Consider the following 17,632-nt stretch of genomic DNA (forward strand, 5'->3'; position numbering starts at 1 on the left):
TGGCCTCTGAGGCAACCAGGGAGTGCCAGACGGTCTGCTCTAACAGGTCAGTGTGTGTCATTATTTTGTGGCTGTTTGTGGGCCTATTTTGTGGTCTGCTGGGCCAGTTTACAGTGTTGGGTTCCCTGCTATTCAAACAAACATTGCCTTCTGCAAGCTTAAATCCACGCAATCTTTCCAGAACTTGCAAAACACTTATACCGCTTGTCTTTACAAGTTTCAAACTGCCCCAATTTGCATAAGTGGGACATGTTTTAGCTATCAAATTCACTAATGGGAGCCACTTTTATTCTGCTGCCCGGAACTATTTTCTGTCGCAGGCCAAACCTGTCAGTAGTGCAAGACCGCAAGTTTGTGATTTGTGTAAGAATTCTGTGTAAGAATTCTTCCAGCACTGTATGACCGCCATTTTGAGATGGGCGTGAGCGTGCTACTTGCAGTGTGAAACTAAGGGGCATATTATCAAGAACAGGCGTTACATTATCGCCGCTTTTATCGGCAGGAAACTGCCGATAAAGCGGCGATAATGTGCTTGATAATATGCTCTATGAATTCCAATCGAAGTCCATGTTAGATGTGAAGACATCTAACATGGGCTTGGATTGGAATTCATAGAGCATATTATCAAGCACATTATCGCCACTTAATCGGCAGTTTCCTGCCGATAAAAGCGGCGATAATGTAACGCCCGTTCTTGATAATATGCCCCAATTATTTTCTTCCGTACTCTGTCAACAACATAGCAGCATTCATAAGCACTACAAGGAAAAAGGTTGTTATGCAAATATTTGGCATTCGTTGGGTGTCAAAATTGATGCATGCTGATATCATGACAAAGGTGTGGGCATACATGTCTTTATTTGCACAGTAAATATCTCAGGAATGCACTGGAAACAATGATGGAGCATACACTGGCCCACTGCATGGCCTCGCCCCATTCAAAACGTCACACATTAATGAACATAGGGACGGGGGAGCCACTGGATGCTGAGCCGGGCTCGTGCAACATTCTGGCTCAGCTCAAGGTCCTCTTGACATCCAGCCCAAAACGAGCTGAGCTTTCAAAGAAAGATAAATCAGTGAGCTTTAATCTAAAAACTGGTGAGTGAATAAGACCCATCTAGTGGCTGCACTTGACTATGTAACACCAGAAAACCTGAGATCAGTTCAATTTTGACCCTTGACCCTACTCCAGGGCCGGTCGCTCCACACACTGCGCGGACCCCCGTGGGTGTGCCCCAGGTCCCCCGCTACTGCCATGAGTTCACCGCTGCCCCGCAGCTGAGGATTCTGGATCCGGTAGTCCGTGTCTGTTCTGCCCAGATTCGCCGCTGCTCCTGCAGCTGAGGATCCTACGCTTGGTTTCTGTATTCTGTGCCTGTATTTACTTTATCTGTTTTCTACTGCCTGTGACTGTAATTTCTTGTTGTATTTTGCGGCCCCTCGCCTCCGTTTTCCCGCTCTTCTCCCCCGCTCCCCGCGGCTGCTCCCCTGCGGCCCGCCCCTTTTTCTTTCTGTGCCCCCCATTCGCCGCCCCGCTCCCGCTCCCGCCTCCCAGCTGCTCCTCCCTCCCACTTGGCCATTTATGGCAGAGTCCACGCGTACGCCCAGCGAGCACGCGCAGCGAGCACGCGCATCGGACGCGCCAAAGGCAAGCCCGTCTACACCCGTCCGTGCCTGGACCGCGCCCAGCGCCAGGACCCCTGGCACCCGACGATGCCAGCCCATGCGACGAACGTATGACGCCGCCACCCTCAAGGCACTCAACGCCGTCCGGAACCCCGCCTGCTACCGAGCCAACCCGAAACGCACCCACGGACCCTTCATCTGCCAAGCCTGCAAATTCTCCTGCCTCCGAACCGGCACCGCTCCCGCCAAGCCAGAAACCAGCAGCAACCACCTCAAGTGCATCCTGATCAACACCCGCTCCGTCCACAGACACGCCGTCGAACTCTGGAACCTCCTCGACACAACCTCACCAGACGTCGCCTTCCTCACAGAAACCTGGATGAACGCCTCCTCAGCACCCGACATCGCCATAGCCATCCCGGAGGACTACAAGATCACCCGGGGGGACCGCGTCAACCAAACCGGAGGAGGCATCGCCATCGTCCACAAAAACACCATCCGAATCACGACCAACTCCGATGACACCCTCACCGCCGCCGAGCACCTTCACTTCCAGATACACACCGACCCCAAGACCACCCTCAGAGGCACCCTCATCTACAGACCCCCGGGACCACGCACACAATTCAGCGAAGCCATCGCAGACTCCATCAGCCAGCACGCCCTAATCTCCTCAGACTACATCCTCCTAGGAGACCTCAACTTCCACCTGGAGAACAACAATGACAGCAACACCGCCGCCTTGCTGGACAACCTTGCCAACCTCTGACTCAAGCAACTGGTGGGCACCCCCACCCACTACGCCGGACACACGCTAGACCCCATCTTCTCCTCCAGCAAGCACATCTCCTTCAGCCACTCCACCGGACTACACTGGACAGATCACAGCTGCGTGCACTTCAACTTCAGGAGAACCACGAATCACCACCACCCGCAACAGGTTCCCCTCAGAAGCTGGAGCAAGATCACCGCCGACCAACTCACCACCTCCCTCCGCCAGAACCCTCCCACCAACACGAGGGACCCCAACGAAGTAGCCCGCAACCTCACACAGTGGCTCACCAACTGCGCCGATGACCTCGCGCCACTGAAGAACTCTCCCAGCAGACCCGGCAGCAAGAAAGCCTCATGGTTCACCAACGACCTCAAAAACTCCAAGAAAACCTGCCGTACCCTCGAGAAAGCCTGGCCCCAGGACCAGACAACGGAGAACATGACAGCCCTCAAGAACGCCACCCTCAAACACCACCAGCTGATCCACACCACCAAAAGGTCAACATTCAAAGAACGTCTGGACAACAACACCCACAACAGCAAGGAACTCTTCAACATCGTTAAAGAGCTCTCCAACCCCAGCGCTTGCAACAACGACATCACCCCCTCGCAAGACCTCTGCAACTCACTCGCCTCGTTCTTTCACCGCAAGATCGCCGACATACACAACAGCTTCAGCGCACAGACCACGCACCTAACCACCGAACCAGCGCCCCCCACCTTCACCCTCTGCAACTGGAACCCAGTCAGTATCGAAGACACCATCCGCACGATGAACACCATCCACTCCGGCTCCCCCACCGACCCCTGTCCACACCACATCTTCAACAAAGCCGACTCCATCATCGCACCCCAACTCCGGGACATCATCAACAGCTCCTTCGCATCCGCCACCTTCCCGGAGATCTGGAAACATGCCAAGCTCAGCGCCCTCTTGAAGAAGCCCACCGCGGACCCCACGGACCTCAAGAACTTCCACCCCATTTCGCCCCTCCCTTTTCCTGCCAAAGTCATTGAGAAGACCGTCAACAAACAACTCTCCGCCTTCCTCGAGACTAACGGATCCCTGGACCCCTCGCATTCCGGTTTCCGAGCAAACCACAGCACCAAGACCGCCCTCATCGCAGCCACCGATGACATCAGGTCCCTGCTCGACAATGGGGAAACAGCTGCACTCATCCTCCTGGAACTCTCAGCAGCCTTCGACACCGTATGCCACCGCACACTAACACATCGCCTCAGCAACACCGGAATCCAAGGGAAGGCCCTGGAGTGGATCATCTCGTTCCTTGCCGGAAGAACCCAGAGAGTCCGTCTCCCCTCGTTCCGATCCGCGGCCACCGAAGTCATCTGCGGCGTTCCGCAAGGATCCTTGCTCAGCCCCACGCTCTTCAACACCTACATGAGCCCCCTTGCAGCCATCGCACGCCAACACAACCTAACCATCATCTCCTATGCTGACGACACCCAGCTGATCCTCTCCCTCACCAGCGACCCCGCCACCGCCAGAGCCAGCCTCCAGGAAGGGATGAAGGCCGTCGCGGAATTGATGAAGCTCAGCCGTCTGAAACTGAACTCAGACAAGACGAAAGTCCTCATCCTGGGTCCATCTCCATCTGCCTGGGACGACTCCTGGTGGCCCCCTGCCCTGGGCACCACCCCCAAGCCAACGGACCATGCTCGCAACCTGGGTTTCATCCTGGACTCCTCCCTCACGATGACCAAGCAAGTCAGCGCTGTCTCATCATCCTGTTTCAACACCCTGCGCATGCTCCGAAAGATCTTCAGGTGGATCCCCACCAAAACCAGGAAGACGGTCACCCAGGCCCTCACCACCAGCCGACTGGACTACGGGAACACCCTCTACGCTGGAACCACAGCCAAACTCCAGAAAAGACTCCAGCGCATACAGAACACCTCCGCACGACTCATCCTGGACATCCCCCATCACAGCCACATCTCGGCCCATCTGAAAGACCTGCACTGGCTCCCTGTCAGCAAGATGATCACGTTCAGACTCCTCACCCACGCACACAAGGCTCTCCACGACATAGGCCCCAAATACCTCAACAGCTGCCTCGCATTCTACACACCCTCTCGCCAGCTCCGATCTGCCAGCCTCGCCCTCGCCACCGTCCCACGAATTCGCAGAACCACCGCCGGAGGAAGATCCTTCTCCTACCTGGCGGCCAAGACATGGAACTCCCTCCCCACACACCTACGGCTGACCCAGGATCATCTCTCCTTCAGGAAACAACTCAAGACCTGGCTGTTCGAGCAGTAGCGACTCCCCCTCCCCCCAACGCCTTGAGACCCTTGCGGGTGAGTAGCGCGCTATACAAATTTGCTGATTGATTGATTGAATTTATTTTACAGAGTCTCCTTTTTACTTCATCATCACAAATGAGAGCATCTTCGAATATGTGAGTTTAGGATGTGTGCTGTACAAAAGAAACTTGGGATCCATTTAATAGATTATAATGTTGTTCTATGTACTAGAATCTAGGTCACATACTGGGTGTTCATGACAAATGGCTTGCCTCTTGGTTTGCTGTCGTCAGGACGACAAGAATCATTTTAAGTTCATATACCAAACCTATCACTCAATAAATGTCTTTCACTGCAGTAATATAATCTGATGTACTAAAGTGAAACACTTCTGTGTTGAAGAAATACACTCTCTTGAATTTTGAAGCAATTTTGTCATATTTGAACATGATTGGTGCATGATTTACATGCCAAATGCTTCATAGCTCGCCTCGTTCAGAGCCAAGCAAGGCCATTGGTGTGACTCAGCCTCAGATCTCCATTCATTTCTTAGCTCGCCCACATCTAGAAAGGACACAAATGAAAATTGAATTATACAGCCCACCTGTTAGTTCACAAATGGCATGCAAGTTCTCACATTCTCTCCAAAACAGCCTTTGTTGTCAGAAAAAAACGACAAATTCTGTGCATTTCTTGCCCAACATGATTTTAAAATTAAAAGGATGATGAATAGGCAAGAGGACATGTTTTGTGCTGGACGACTACTGTTGACATCATTCTCGGGATGATATATGTCCTTGTGATGTGAGTGTGTGTGTGTGTGTGCGCGTCGAATAAACAAGCCTTGGTAAATGCAATACCTTTGGCCTATGTGATTAATAATAATGTTGTTTGTAAGTTTTAGCTCAGTGAGCAGGTGTAAACCTGTTATGGTAAAGTAATATTTTAACGTGGGAACCTGACTGCCAGAAGGTACGGGTGCAACATGCAGAAGATGTGCATGTTCACTGATAGATGTAAAGAAAATAATAATACCATACTCTGTGGGACACTATAGAAGAATAATGGTCAACACAACAATGTGCTGAGCCAGGGAGGACAACATGGTGCAAAAATTAGATGCACAGGGAAGTGACTTATTAAGTGTAAAGTTATGTTATGTTATGTTATGTTATCCGGATTTATTACGCGCACAGATGCCCCAGCAAAGTATGTATTACTGCTCCGTGCAGGTGGGTTCATACGTCATCGCAGGCTCCTGGTGTTGGGATGAGAGGCAGAAAGGAGTAATATGTGGAGCAGTGAGCAAGGCATGCTGGTGCAGCCCTAGTTGTGCCGATATAGGGCCCAAGGTAAGTCTGCAGCTGCGGACCGGGTGTTATAGACTAGTGCGTTGGTCTGTGATATTCCACTGACTACTTAAGGCACCAACGGACCAGCCATTGTGCTAATCAGGGATTGGTGCGAGGGAGACTAGCTAGAGGGTGCAGGGCATGCTGGGGGGCCACCAAGATCCTATATAACAACAAGTTAACAATAGCCATTTCAAGAACTAAAAACTCCGGAGATTTTAGATAGCGGCAAAAGACATTTTAACGCTATATTGTTCCAGGAAGAAAGAGATACTCTGGAGGTACCTTTTACTGAATGCAAACAGTACAACAAGTTTGGAAAACGAATAAACTGGGTTCATTAACTGAATTGTCTTAACCTGCACTTTTTAAGGTGCGCCAGAGTGGGGAAGGGAGTCCTAGCTTTTTGACTATCCAGATTCACATAATAATGTGCTTAATTAATATCACACCTATGGCCTGTGGGTTGTAGACATTTTGCACACCCATTGTACGAACAAACATCTCTCTCGGACGGACTGAGGTAACCACCCAAGAGGACCACTGACTCAAGGATGCTGGAGCACTTCATTGTGTGCTATTGGAGAACAATGAAGGAATGGGGAAAGACGATTCTTATGTTGCAGAAGTACCAAGAGAAATGAAGCAGTTCTTTTAGGTGAAAGGGAAACACCCGTTGCAACAAATTGCCCTTTTCTGCTTGCCATTCTTTCTGACTTCTAGAAACCTTTTTATCATGGTATTATAACATGGTGTCCTGTGGGGCATGCAGAAGTTATATCTTCTAGATAAATGAGTGATATTACCCAAAATTTCGGTTTGGAAACTGTGAAGGATATAATCAGCACGTGCAAGGTCCCCCTGTGTTGAGGTTTTAAGTGTACCATGGGTTGCGCAGCATGTGCCGACTGGAGACAATGTTCAAGCTCCGACAGTACATGTATGCAGACGCATCAAAGGATGTGCAATTACGTTTTCCTTCACTGTGTGCGGATCAATAGGAGACATGCAGAAGTGCGAGGGCAACAAATCAACTTACCAGAAAGGGGCATCTTTTCATTTTAAAGGTGAATGCACTCTCGGAACTGTGCTACAGAAGCTGACTTTGCTTGTAAGGTGATGTGCAGATTGCTGTGACACGTCAAATTAGACATGCGTGTTTTGTTTTGTGTTGCTACATCTACCAGGAAAGTGCAAGAAGCGTTGTAGAGCGCCATTTTAGTTTGGGTAAAATATTGTTCCCAGTGAAGATACAAAGGTGGCATATGTGCAGTGGTGCAACCAGTTTAAATCTCGTTCGAAGGCATAACCTTCAAGTGCAGAGTCAACAAAGCTGTGTTTTAATTAAAAGGAAGTCGTCAAGAGTAGCACTGTACTGAACAAGTGATGGAGCTCACGTTATTCCGAGTTGAACACCAAGTGAAACAAGCTGGGGAGCTGACATGCTTCTCACAAGAAAGAAGTTCCATCAAAGAAGATGAACACGAGTACTTGGGCAATGGGACACTGATAATAGAAACACATAGAGGAACAACAGGAAATAGTATGCTACAGTCAATAGAAATGGAGGAAAAGTAAGTGACAAGTGAAGGAACTAATGAAAAGCAAGGGCGGGATGTAAGTCCCTTTTCAGATTTATATTAAATACAATAGATTTCACAAGCACAGCGCAAGCGATGTGCAGGTGAAGCCTTAAAAAAAGAACGATCACTACGCTTTCAGTGGTACACTATTGGCTAAAGTGCATTTTATGTATCCATAGATTATGTGTACATTGCACATGCAAAAGTTTATGAAAATGCTCTATTTCAATATTTATTCACCGTGTTATTTAATTATCTGAGAATGTCTTCCTACAGGGCATCCTTACCCACATACCTCCTGAAATTCGTGGAGTGCATGTTCCCACACCTTCAGCACTCATTTAGTTTTTTTTAGCATTGAGCACCTTTATTTTTATAATACTTTAAATATTTACATCAGGATGTATGTAGAAACACATTTTGTAATACGCTAGCTGGTAACATTGTTGAGTGTGAGGAGAGGACGTGTCTCTCCAGAACAGAAGCCTTGGGTGGTTCATGAAGCCACTCCCTTCCATCAACAACGATAATAAAATACTTATTACTCAATGCAGATCTGCAGATATCGTTTATGCATGTTATTTTAATGGAAATGTGGATTCCAAATGGTTTAATCCACGCCGTGACCTGCAATCACATTCACCAAAGGCCTGGCTAATGTACTTGTTCTAAATAACATGTAATTTAGTCATATTTCTTTGCACTAGAATAGCATATCTATGCCATAACAGTGAAAATAAATGCGGCCAATAAAAGTTTACTTTATGAAGCATATTAATAAATGTACAATCGCACATTTGTTATTGCACTGCAAAGCTCACATTCCATGTAATTACTATAGTAGAGTTGGAAAAAGCTGAATGCCTCATAGATTCCCTTTCTTGAAGCACTTAACAGAAGAAGATAACAGGGGTGGTATGCAGACAGAATATCTAGTTGGAAATGTCGACTTACACAAATAACGAGTAGGAAATATTGTGAAACAGAAATATTGACAGCAAGAATATCGTGGTCAAGAATATCGAATTTAAGGTAAGAAATATCGTTTAAAAAAATATAGCAGTGATTCATATTGTTTGCAAAAATAGAGTTGTTTGAAATATCGATTTTTCAATTAGTGTTATGTATTTTAGTTTATATTTTAAATGTATGTGATGTATGTTTTTTTGTATAAGTATTGTTTATGTTTTGTAATATATGTGTTACATTTTTAGTAGTTATCAATTTTATTTTAATTTACTTTTGCGTTTTTTAATTCCATTGCAGGGGGTGGGTTTATAGGGGAATTGGTGGGTGATTTAATTACAAGTAATTAAGGATTTTTTTAAATTACTATTTATTTATTTGAGATTTTATAGTGTTAATTGTGGGAAGTTGTTTATTTGTCAATAATTATTATTTGGTTGTTAATATTAATTAATTAATTAGTAATTAAATTTGGTAATTATGTCATTTTATTTAGGTGTGGGAAGTAGGGTTTATAGGGGTAAAGGGTGGGAAATAATTTATTTTTGATTAATTAATAATTAGTTGTTAATTTATATTAATTGATTGATTGAAAAATAATTATGGAAATTGTCTAAATAATGTTAGGTGAGGATTGTGGGGTTTATTGGAGTAAAGGGTGGGAAGTAATTTATGTTTAATTAATTAATAATTAGTTGTTAATTTAGATTAATTTATTGATTGTAAATTAATTATGGAAATTGTGTATTTCATTTTAGGTGTGGGTTGTGGGGTTTATAGAGGTAAAGGGTGGGAAGTAATTTATGTTTATTTAGTTAATATTTCATTGTTAGTTAATATTAATTAATTAATTCAAAATTAAATATGGAAATTGTGCAATAATTTTAGGTGTGGGCTGTGGGGTTTATAGGGGTAGAGGGTTGGGAGTAATTTAGGTTGAATTAATTAATAATTAGTCAATTATTAATATTAATTAATTAATTGATATTTAATGAGGGAAATTGTTTATATTTTTGTGCGTGAGTTTTCCTTTTATAGGGGTAAAGGGTGAAGAGTAAATTAATTGTATTTACTTTATACTTTGTTGTCAAATACTATTGGTTTTTTAATTGTGTAATTAATTTTTACAGTTTAATTTTAGCTGTGGGTTGCGGGGATTAAAGGGGTAAAGTGTGGGAAGTTAATGAATTTTTATGAGTTTTAATTTCTTTTTTATTCATAATATTTCTTTAATTGGTAAGTAATTATGTTAATTATGGAAGTACTTTTTTAAAATCTAGATGTGGGTTCCAAATTGTGTGGTGTTATAGGGTAAGAAATAAAAAAAGGTACATTTATGTAATAATGTTTTTGTTTCTAAATATTTTCTAATTAAACATATTTCTTTGTTTGATAAGTATTTTATATTTTATTTAATATAATATGTGTAGGTATTTATCATATGTGTTTAACAGTATAATATTTTGTTGATAAGGTTAATCTTAAATATGTTTGTATTTTAATTTGTAACATATTTATACGTTTATTTAATTATTTTGTTTTCGATATATTTTGTTGGTAATATTTTGTTTGTTTTTAATTTTGGACTGACTGGAGTGAGAATATTAATTGCTAGCCTTCCGCAATCCAACACTTTCCCTACTCGTTGAAGTGGGAATAGTAAATTTCATCCCGCCACTATCCAACACTTTCCCTACTGTTTCACTTACTGGAGTGGGAATAGTATTTTTTACCCCTCCTCTATACAACACTTTCCCTTCTGCTGCACGCATTGGAGTGGGAATATGAGTTTTTAACCCTCCGCTATTCAACACTTTCCCTACTGTTACAATTATTGGAGTGGGAATAGTAATTTTTACTCCTCCACAATCTAACAATGTCCCTACTGTTGCACTGACTGGAGGGAGAATATTATTTGTTACCCCTCCGCTATCCAACACTTTCCCTACTGTTGCACTCATTGGAGTGGGAATAGTAAATTTGATCTCGTTACTATCCAACACTTTCCCTATTGTTGCACTCATTGGAGTGGGAATAGTCATTTTTACCCCTCCGCTCTCCAACACTTTCCCTTCTGTTGCACTGACTGGAGTGGGAACTTTAAGTTTTTAAATAGTTTAATGGTTTAATTTATGATAGAATGTTTTTTATTTAGATTTTATGTTATTGGTACATATATATGTTTTTGGTCTAAGGCCACGCCCTTTTTACACCACTCTGCAAATGCGCCTCTTCGTGCACTGCTGGTGGGGTGATAAGGTCCTCTTGTGTCCTGATGACCTCAAGCCTTAAGTGGGCTCCATCACCCAAGCAGCAGTGCGCCAGGAGGTGCGTTTGCAGAGTGGTGTAAAAAGGGCGTGGCCTTAGACCACTTCTTAGCAATCCCACTGTGTGGGGTTCACTGGAGGTACCTGATGGGCTAGTTGGCCGCTGAGGACCCTTAGAATTCAAGGGTACTTAATCCCCCAATCCAGAACGTGCCAGTGGTGTAAAAAGAAGGCATGGCCTCGGACCACTCTCAAACACAAGAAAATGATGGATGGAGCTCTGAAACTTTGCAGACACTCTCCCTCAGTCACCGATCTGGGTTGAATCCATCATTGTTCTTTAGCTAACTTCGCCGCCCCAGTTCAGACACAGCTATATGCAAATCAGTCTTGACCCTGTGCCTCATGGGAACAGTCCAGTTCGAACTGCCAAGCCATGTCTTCCCTGAACCGGAAGTAAACATCATGGGACCAATTTCGGGCTAACACCCTCATCAGCCAGGCTAGCTTGAATCCAGTGGCAAAGTGAGCAAGGGAAACACGCCTGGGCATACCCTGCCAACTTAGGGGGAACAGAGCGAACACAAGGAAATGACGGACGGAGCATTGAAACTTTGCAGACACTCCCCTCCAATCACAGATCTGGGTTGAATCCATCATTGTTCTTTAGCTAATTTCACCACTTCAGTTCAGACACAGCTATATGCAAATCAGTCTTGAAACTGTAGCTCATGGGAACAGTCCAGCCCCGCTGCCGAGCCACAGGGCCGGACTGACTACCGGGCAGTTTGGAATGCTGCCGAGCTGGGGGCTGATTTAATTGCAGTGGGGGCTGATTTCGTTCATGGAGACCTGCGTGTGCTTCGAAATAATGAAAGCAAAATGAATTTCGTTTAGTACACGGAGGTCCCCATCAACGAAATCAGCCCCCAGCTCAGCAGCATTCCAAACTGCCCGGTAGCCAGTCTGGCCCTGCTGAGCCATGTCTTCCCTGGACCAGAAACAAGCATCCTAGACCGGTTTCAGGCTAACAGCCCTCATCAGCCATGCTAGCTTGAATCCAATGGCAAAGTGAGTAAGGGACCCTCGTCTGGGGATACCCTGCCAACTTAGGGCGAACAAAGCCATCACAAGGAAATGATGGACGGAGCGCTGAAACTTTGCAGACACTCTCCCCCAGTCACAGATCAGGGTTGAATCCATCATCCTTCTTTAGCTTACTTCACCACCCCACATCAGACACAGCTACATGCAAATCAGTCTTGACCTTTTGCCTCATGGGAACAGTCCAGCCCGAACTGCAAAGCCATGTCTTCCCTGGACTGGAAATACGCATCCTGGGATCCATATTGAGCTAACAGCCCTCATCAGCCAGCCATGCTAGGTTGAATCCAGTGGCAAAGTGAGCAAGCGATCCACGTCTGGGCATACCCTGCCAACTTAGGGCGAACAAAGCACACACAAGAAAATGATGGACAGTGCATTGAAACCTTGCAACTCTCCCCTAGTCACAGATCTGGGTTGAATCCATCATCGTTCTTTAGCTCACTTCGCCACCTCAGTTCAGACACAGCTATATGCAAATCAGTCTTGACTCTGTGCCTCATGGGAACAGTCCAGCCCAAATTGCCAAGCCATGACTTCCCTGGACTGGAAACAAGCATCCTGGGACTGGTTTTGGGCTATCAGCCCTCATCAGCCAGGCTAGCCTGAATCCAGTGACAATGTGAGGAAGGGACCCTTGTCTGGGCATACCCTGCCAACTTAGGGTGAACAAAGCAAACACAAGGAAATGATGGATGGAGCGCTGAAACTTTGCAGACCCTCTCGCCCAGTCAAAGATCTGGGTTGAATCCATCATCATTCTTTAGCTCACTTCGCTATACCAGTTCAGACATAGCTATATGAAAATCAGCCTTGAACCTGTGCCTCTGGGAATAGTCCAGCACGAACTGCCCAGCCATGTCTTCCCCGACCGGGAAACAAGCATTCTGGGACTGGTTTTGGGCTAACAGTCCTCATCAGCCAGGCTAACTTGAATCCAGTGGCAAAATGAGCAAGGGACCCACTTCTGGGCATACCCTGCCAACTTAGGATGAACAAAGCAAACACAAGGAAATGATTGACGGAGCGCTGACACTTTGCAGGCACTCTCCCCCAGTCACAGATCTGCGTTGAATCCATCATTTTTCTTTAGCTCACTTCGCCTCCCCAGTTCAGACGCAGCTATATGCAAATCAGTCTTGACCCTGTGCCTCATGGGAACAGTGCAGCCCAAACTGCCAAGCAATGTCTTACCTGGACTGGAAAGAAGCATCCTGGGACCGGTTTTGGGCTAACAGCCCTCATTAGCCAGGCTAGCTTGAATCCAGTGGCAAAGCGAGCAAGGGACCCACGTCTGGGCATACCACTCTCAGCAATCCAGCTATGTGGGGCTTACTAGAGATAACAGGAGGGCTAGTTGGCCCCCAGAGACAGTCAGGAGTCAAGGGGCCTTTATCCCCCAACCCAGAGCCCGCCAGGAGGAATTTTTTCAGAGTGGTGGAGGAAGGGGTCGTGGCCTGTGTCCACCTCTCAGCAATACCACTATCTGGGGCTTACTTGGAGGTATCAGGTAGGCTAGTTGGCTCCAAAGGACCCCCAACAGTGAAGGGGGTTTTAATCCCTATCCAAGAGCACGCCAGGGAGCGCGCTTGCAGACTGGTGGGCAAAAGGGGAGTAGCCTGCTTAGAGCACATACCAATGATGCTGTGTAGGACTCACTAGAGGTAATAGGAGGGGTGGTTGGCCCCCAAGGTTGTCCTTGGCGGGCCAACAACCCCTCCTGTTAAGTCCAGTAAGACCCACACATTGGGATTGCTAAGAGGTCTTCGGAGGCCATGCCACCCTTTCTCCACCACTCTACAAACACGCCTCCTGGCATACTACAGGTTGGGGGGTGAGGTCCACTGTTCTCCTGAGGGATTTTGGGGTCCAAGAAGCCCTCCTGGTACCTCCTGTAAGTCCTACGAAGTGGAATTCCTGAGCACTGGTTGGAGGCCCAGCCCCTTTCTTCACTCCTCTGCAAACGCGACTACTACCTTATAGTTAGAAATTAGCATTTAAAAAACCTTTACAAGTCATTGAAAAAACCATAGGTTTCAGGGACGTTATAGTTAGTAATTAGCATTTAAAAAACCTTAGATATTCACTGAAAAACATAGGTTTAAGGGACTTTATAGTTAGAAATTATCATTTAAAAAAGCAAAGAAATAAAAAAAACTGGTTTCATGGAGGTTATAGTTAGGTGGACATTTCACTTGTACAAAACCAGAATAATTCGGCTGTTATAGTTAGTTGCGCTAACTGCTGATGACGTCACATATTATATCACTGATGACATCACTGATGACATCTCAAGGGACATCACTGATGACATCTTAAATTACATCATCCAGAGACTGGGTGATTTATAAGAGTTTAAGAATGTTATATATAGATTACCAAAGGTGTATTGACAAATGAGTGGGTGTATGAGTGTCTGAATGGATGATTTAGTGGGAGTCTGACTGACTGTATAATGAGCTATTAAACATGTCAAAGTGAATGAATAGGTGAATGACTAATCTGTGTGAATATCTGTCAGTTGCTGTGTAAGTTACTGCATGAGTTGGTGAGTAGCTACATGAGTGTCTATATGGGTTAATGATTGGTTGTCTGGGTTCTTGCATGGGTGCCTGAGTATCTGTGTGGGTGGATGGGGGGTGTAACTCACTGCATGCATGTGTGAGTGGGTGATTCAGTGGGTGTCTGGGTTCATGAGTGCATCTGCGAGGGGCTGTATGGGTGTGCATAGGCTGTGTTGGTGAGTGACTGGATGTCTCAGTGGTATCTGTGTGAGTAACTACATATGTGAAAGGCAGTATATGTGAGTGTTAGAGTATATAACTGACTATATGTGAGAGTGAGTGATTGTGAGAATGGCTGTATGGATGAATGTGTGCTTGTGTAAGTGATTGTATAAGAGAGTAAGTATGTGTTAGTATCTGTATGAATAAGTGAGGTGGTGTGTGTATAACTGTATTGGTGAGTAAATGGCAGTGTGATTGAGTCTTTGGGTGACTTACTAGGTGTGTGAGTATCTGTGGACGAGTGGCAGTCTGAGTGTCTGTATGGGTATATGAGTGCATATATCAGAGGCTGTATTGATGAGTAACTGTGTGTATGAGTGACTGTATCAGTGAGTGAGTGGATGTGTGTGGACCTATGAATCAGTGAGTGAGTATGTACTAACTGGTATTGGTTTGTCCATGGTTTTGACAATGGTAGTATGTATTTCAGAGTGGATGTGTGAAAGGTTATATTAGGGTGTGAGGAGTTGCATCAGATATTAAGTGGATGATGTCGTGAGTGATGTCATTTGAAATGTCATTAGTGATGTCATCAGTGATGTCACTGACTATGTCATGAGTGATGTAATATGTGACATCATCAGCAGTGCATTGCAGGGGCGCGAGATATAGTTAGTTCAACTAACTATAACGGCCGAATTTCTCTGGTTTTGTACAAGTGAAATGTCCAATCAACTACAACTTCCCTGAAACTTGTGTTTTTTCAGTGAAATTGTATGTTTTTTTTAAATGCTAATTTCTAACTATAATGTCCCTGAAACCTCTGTTTTTTTCAGTGAATATATATATATATATATATATATAAATATATATATATAGTTGTACATTTTTATATAATTTTTAAATTATAACACAAATTAACATTAATATTGTATTATTGTTTTAAAGTAAATAGATATTAATTATTATGTATGTGTGTTTAACTTTTTTAAATTACGTTTATTTGTTATATTTGTTAAAATGTATATTAAATCTTTATTTTTATATTAATGTTATTATTTAACATATTTAATAATTATTAGTTTATTGTATCTATCTATCTATCTATCTATCTATCTATATATATAAATCAATATTTTGTACAACTATATTTTTGACAAAATTTTAGTTTCGATATTTTTGTTCTTACCTGTTTAAGTATAGGGAGTTGATATTTTTGTATTCTATATTTTTTCATCGCTATTTTTTTACTTCTATATTTTTTACATCAATATTTGGTCAGCGGACCAACTGGGACCATACTCATAAGGCCTACTTACTGTGATTCTATATTACTGCACATATTTAATACCTTGTATTCTGTATCCCTCCACATCTAGCTTTAATACATGGATCACCAACTCCCTAGACTCAGTTTTGCCCGCTAGGTGGCACAAGACCTCCAATTGTGAAAAGCGTTCCCTTGGTTTAATGCCAAGCTGCTTGCTTTAAAAAATAATTGCAAACATTTCATAAGATTCTGGAGAAAAACATATAATGAAGTTAACAAAGTTAATTACAAGAGCACAGTTAGAACATATCAGACTGGATTAAAAGTTGCTCAATCAGCCTTTTTCTCCTCAAAATGTGAGGAATCCGCCAACTCTCCTAGGTAGATCTTCCAGATTCTTAAGGACTTAACAGAACCTAAATCCTCCTGCCCCGTCCTAGAAGCATCAGTGAGCATAGCAGTAACCAGGCCCTCTTTTTTCATAAAAAAGATTCTAGATATCTATTCTTCCTTTACCGCTGGCCCAATTGATAAGGATACCTTGGTGAGTGGATCTTCCTCCATACAGCCTGAGGCAACGCTCTGGGCCTCCCTTGATATTACTGCAAGCTTGCTTTTAGATATTTTAAATGCACTAAAGTCTGGCTCACCCCTTGACCCTGCTCCTCTTCACATTTTGCAGCAAATGTCTGACAACATCGCCCCTACTTTGGTGGAGTTATTTAATCTTTCCCTTACCTGTGGGCAAGTTATCCCGCGATAACCCTCTTAAAAAAACCTGGATTAGATTCTCTCTGCCTGAGAAATTACAGGCCTACCTCCCTATTACCCTGTCTTTCAAAGCTCCTGGAGAAGATTGTCAACATTCATCTCTCTGCCTTCTTGTAGTGCTTAATTTAAGCTGGGGCTTTCCGGTTCTCAGCACCGGCACTTAATTGGTTTCCGGTGCTCGGCTCTGGCACCTAATTGTCAACACCATACTTAGAACAGTCTACCACATGGTGGCACTGCTCATCTAATTTAGAGATGAGCAGAACAAGGGTTGTTTAGGAATACAATATACATTAAAATTGCTAATACCTTCCTCCCCAGCCATTCCTTTAGCTTTGGTGACCTGGAATAATTGGAACTGTCGCATTTACATGCGAGAGAGATGGTTAGTAGTTGTTTTGGCAGCGATGACAAGTGTGATGGGTGGTGAAAACTCCAGTGGCCTCCTTTTCAGAGCCCTGGCACTTGATATTTTACAAATCAAGCACTGCTTCTTGGAGTTCAACAATGTTCTTCACCCCACACAGATGGGGTTCAGACCACAGCACGGAAACAGATTTTCTGGCTGTGGTAGAGGAACTCAGTTCTATATTGGACAAAGAAGGCTCAACGCCTATTATCCTCATGGACCTGAGCGCGCCTCAACATGGTAGACCAATCCACACTCATCCATAGGATGTCTGAAGTCGTCATTGGCGGCCGTGCTTTAACCTGGCCCTCTTCTTTTCTGATGGACACAATCTTCCAGGTGCTTAATCACTCCTGATACTCCGAAACCCTTCCCCTATGTTGCTGGGTGCCCCAGGGGTCTGCCCTCAGCCCCACTCTTTTTAAGCTTTATCTGTATGCTCTTGTCAAGATTGTCCATTCTTTTGGGTTGTCATGATCTCTTACACCAATGACACCCAACTGGTGAGCTCCA

This window comes from Lissotriton helveticus, chromosome 10, assembly GCF_964261635.1.
Source record: "Lissotriton helveticus chromosome 10, aLisHel1.1, whole genome shotgun sequence".
Taxonomy (NCBI): domain Eukaryota; kingdom Metazoa; phylum Chordata; class Amphibia; order Caudata; family Salamandridae; genus Lissotriton; species Lissotriton helveticus.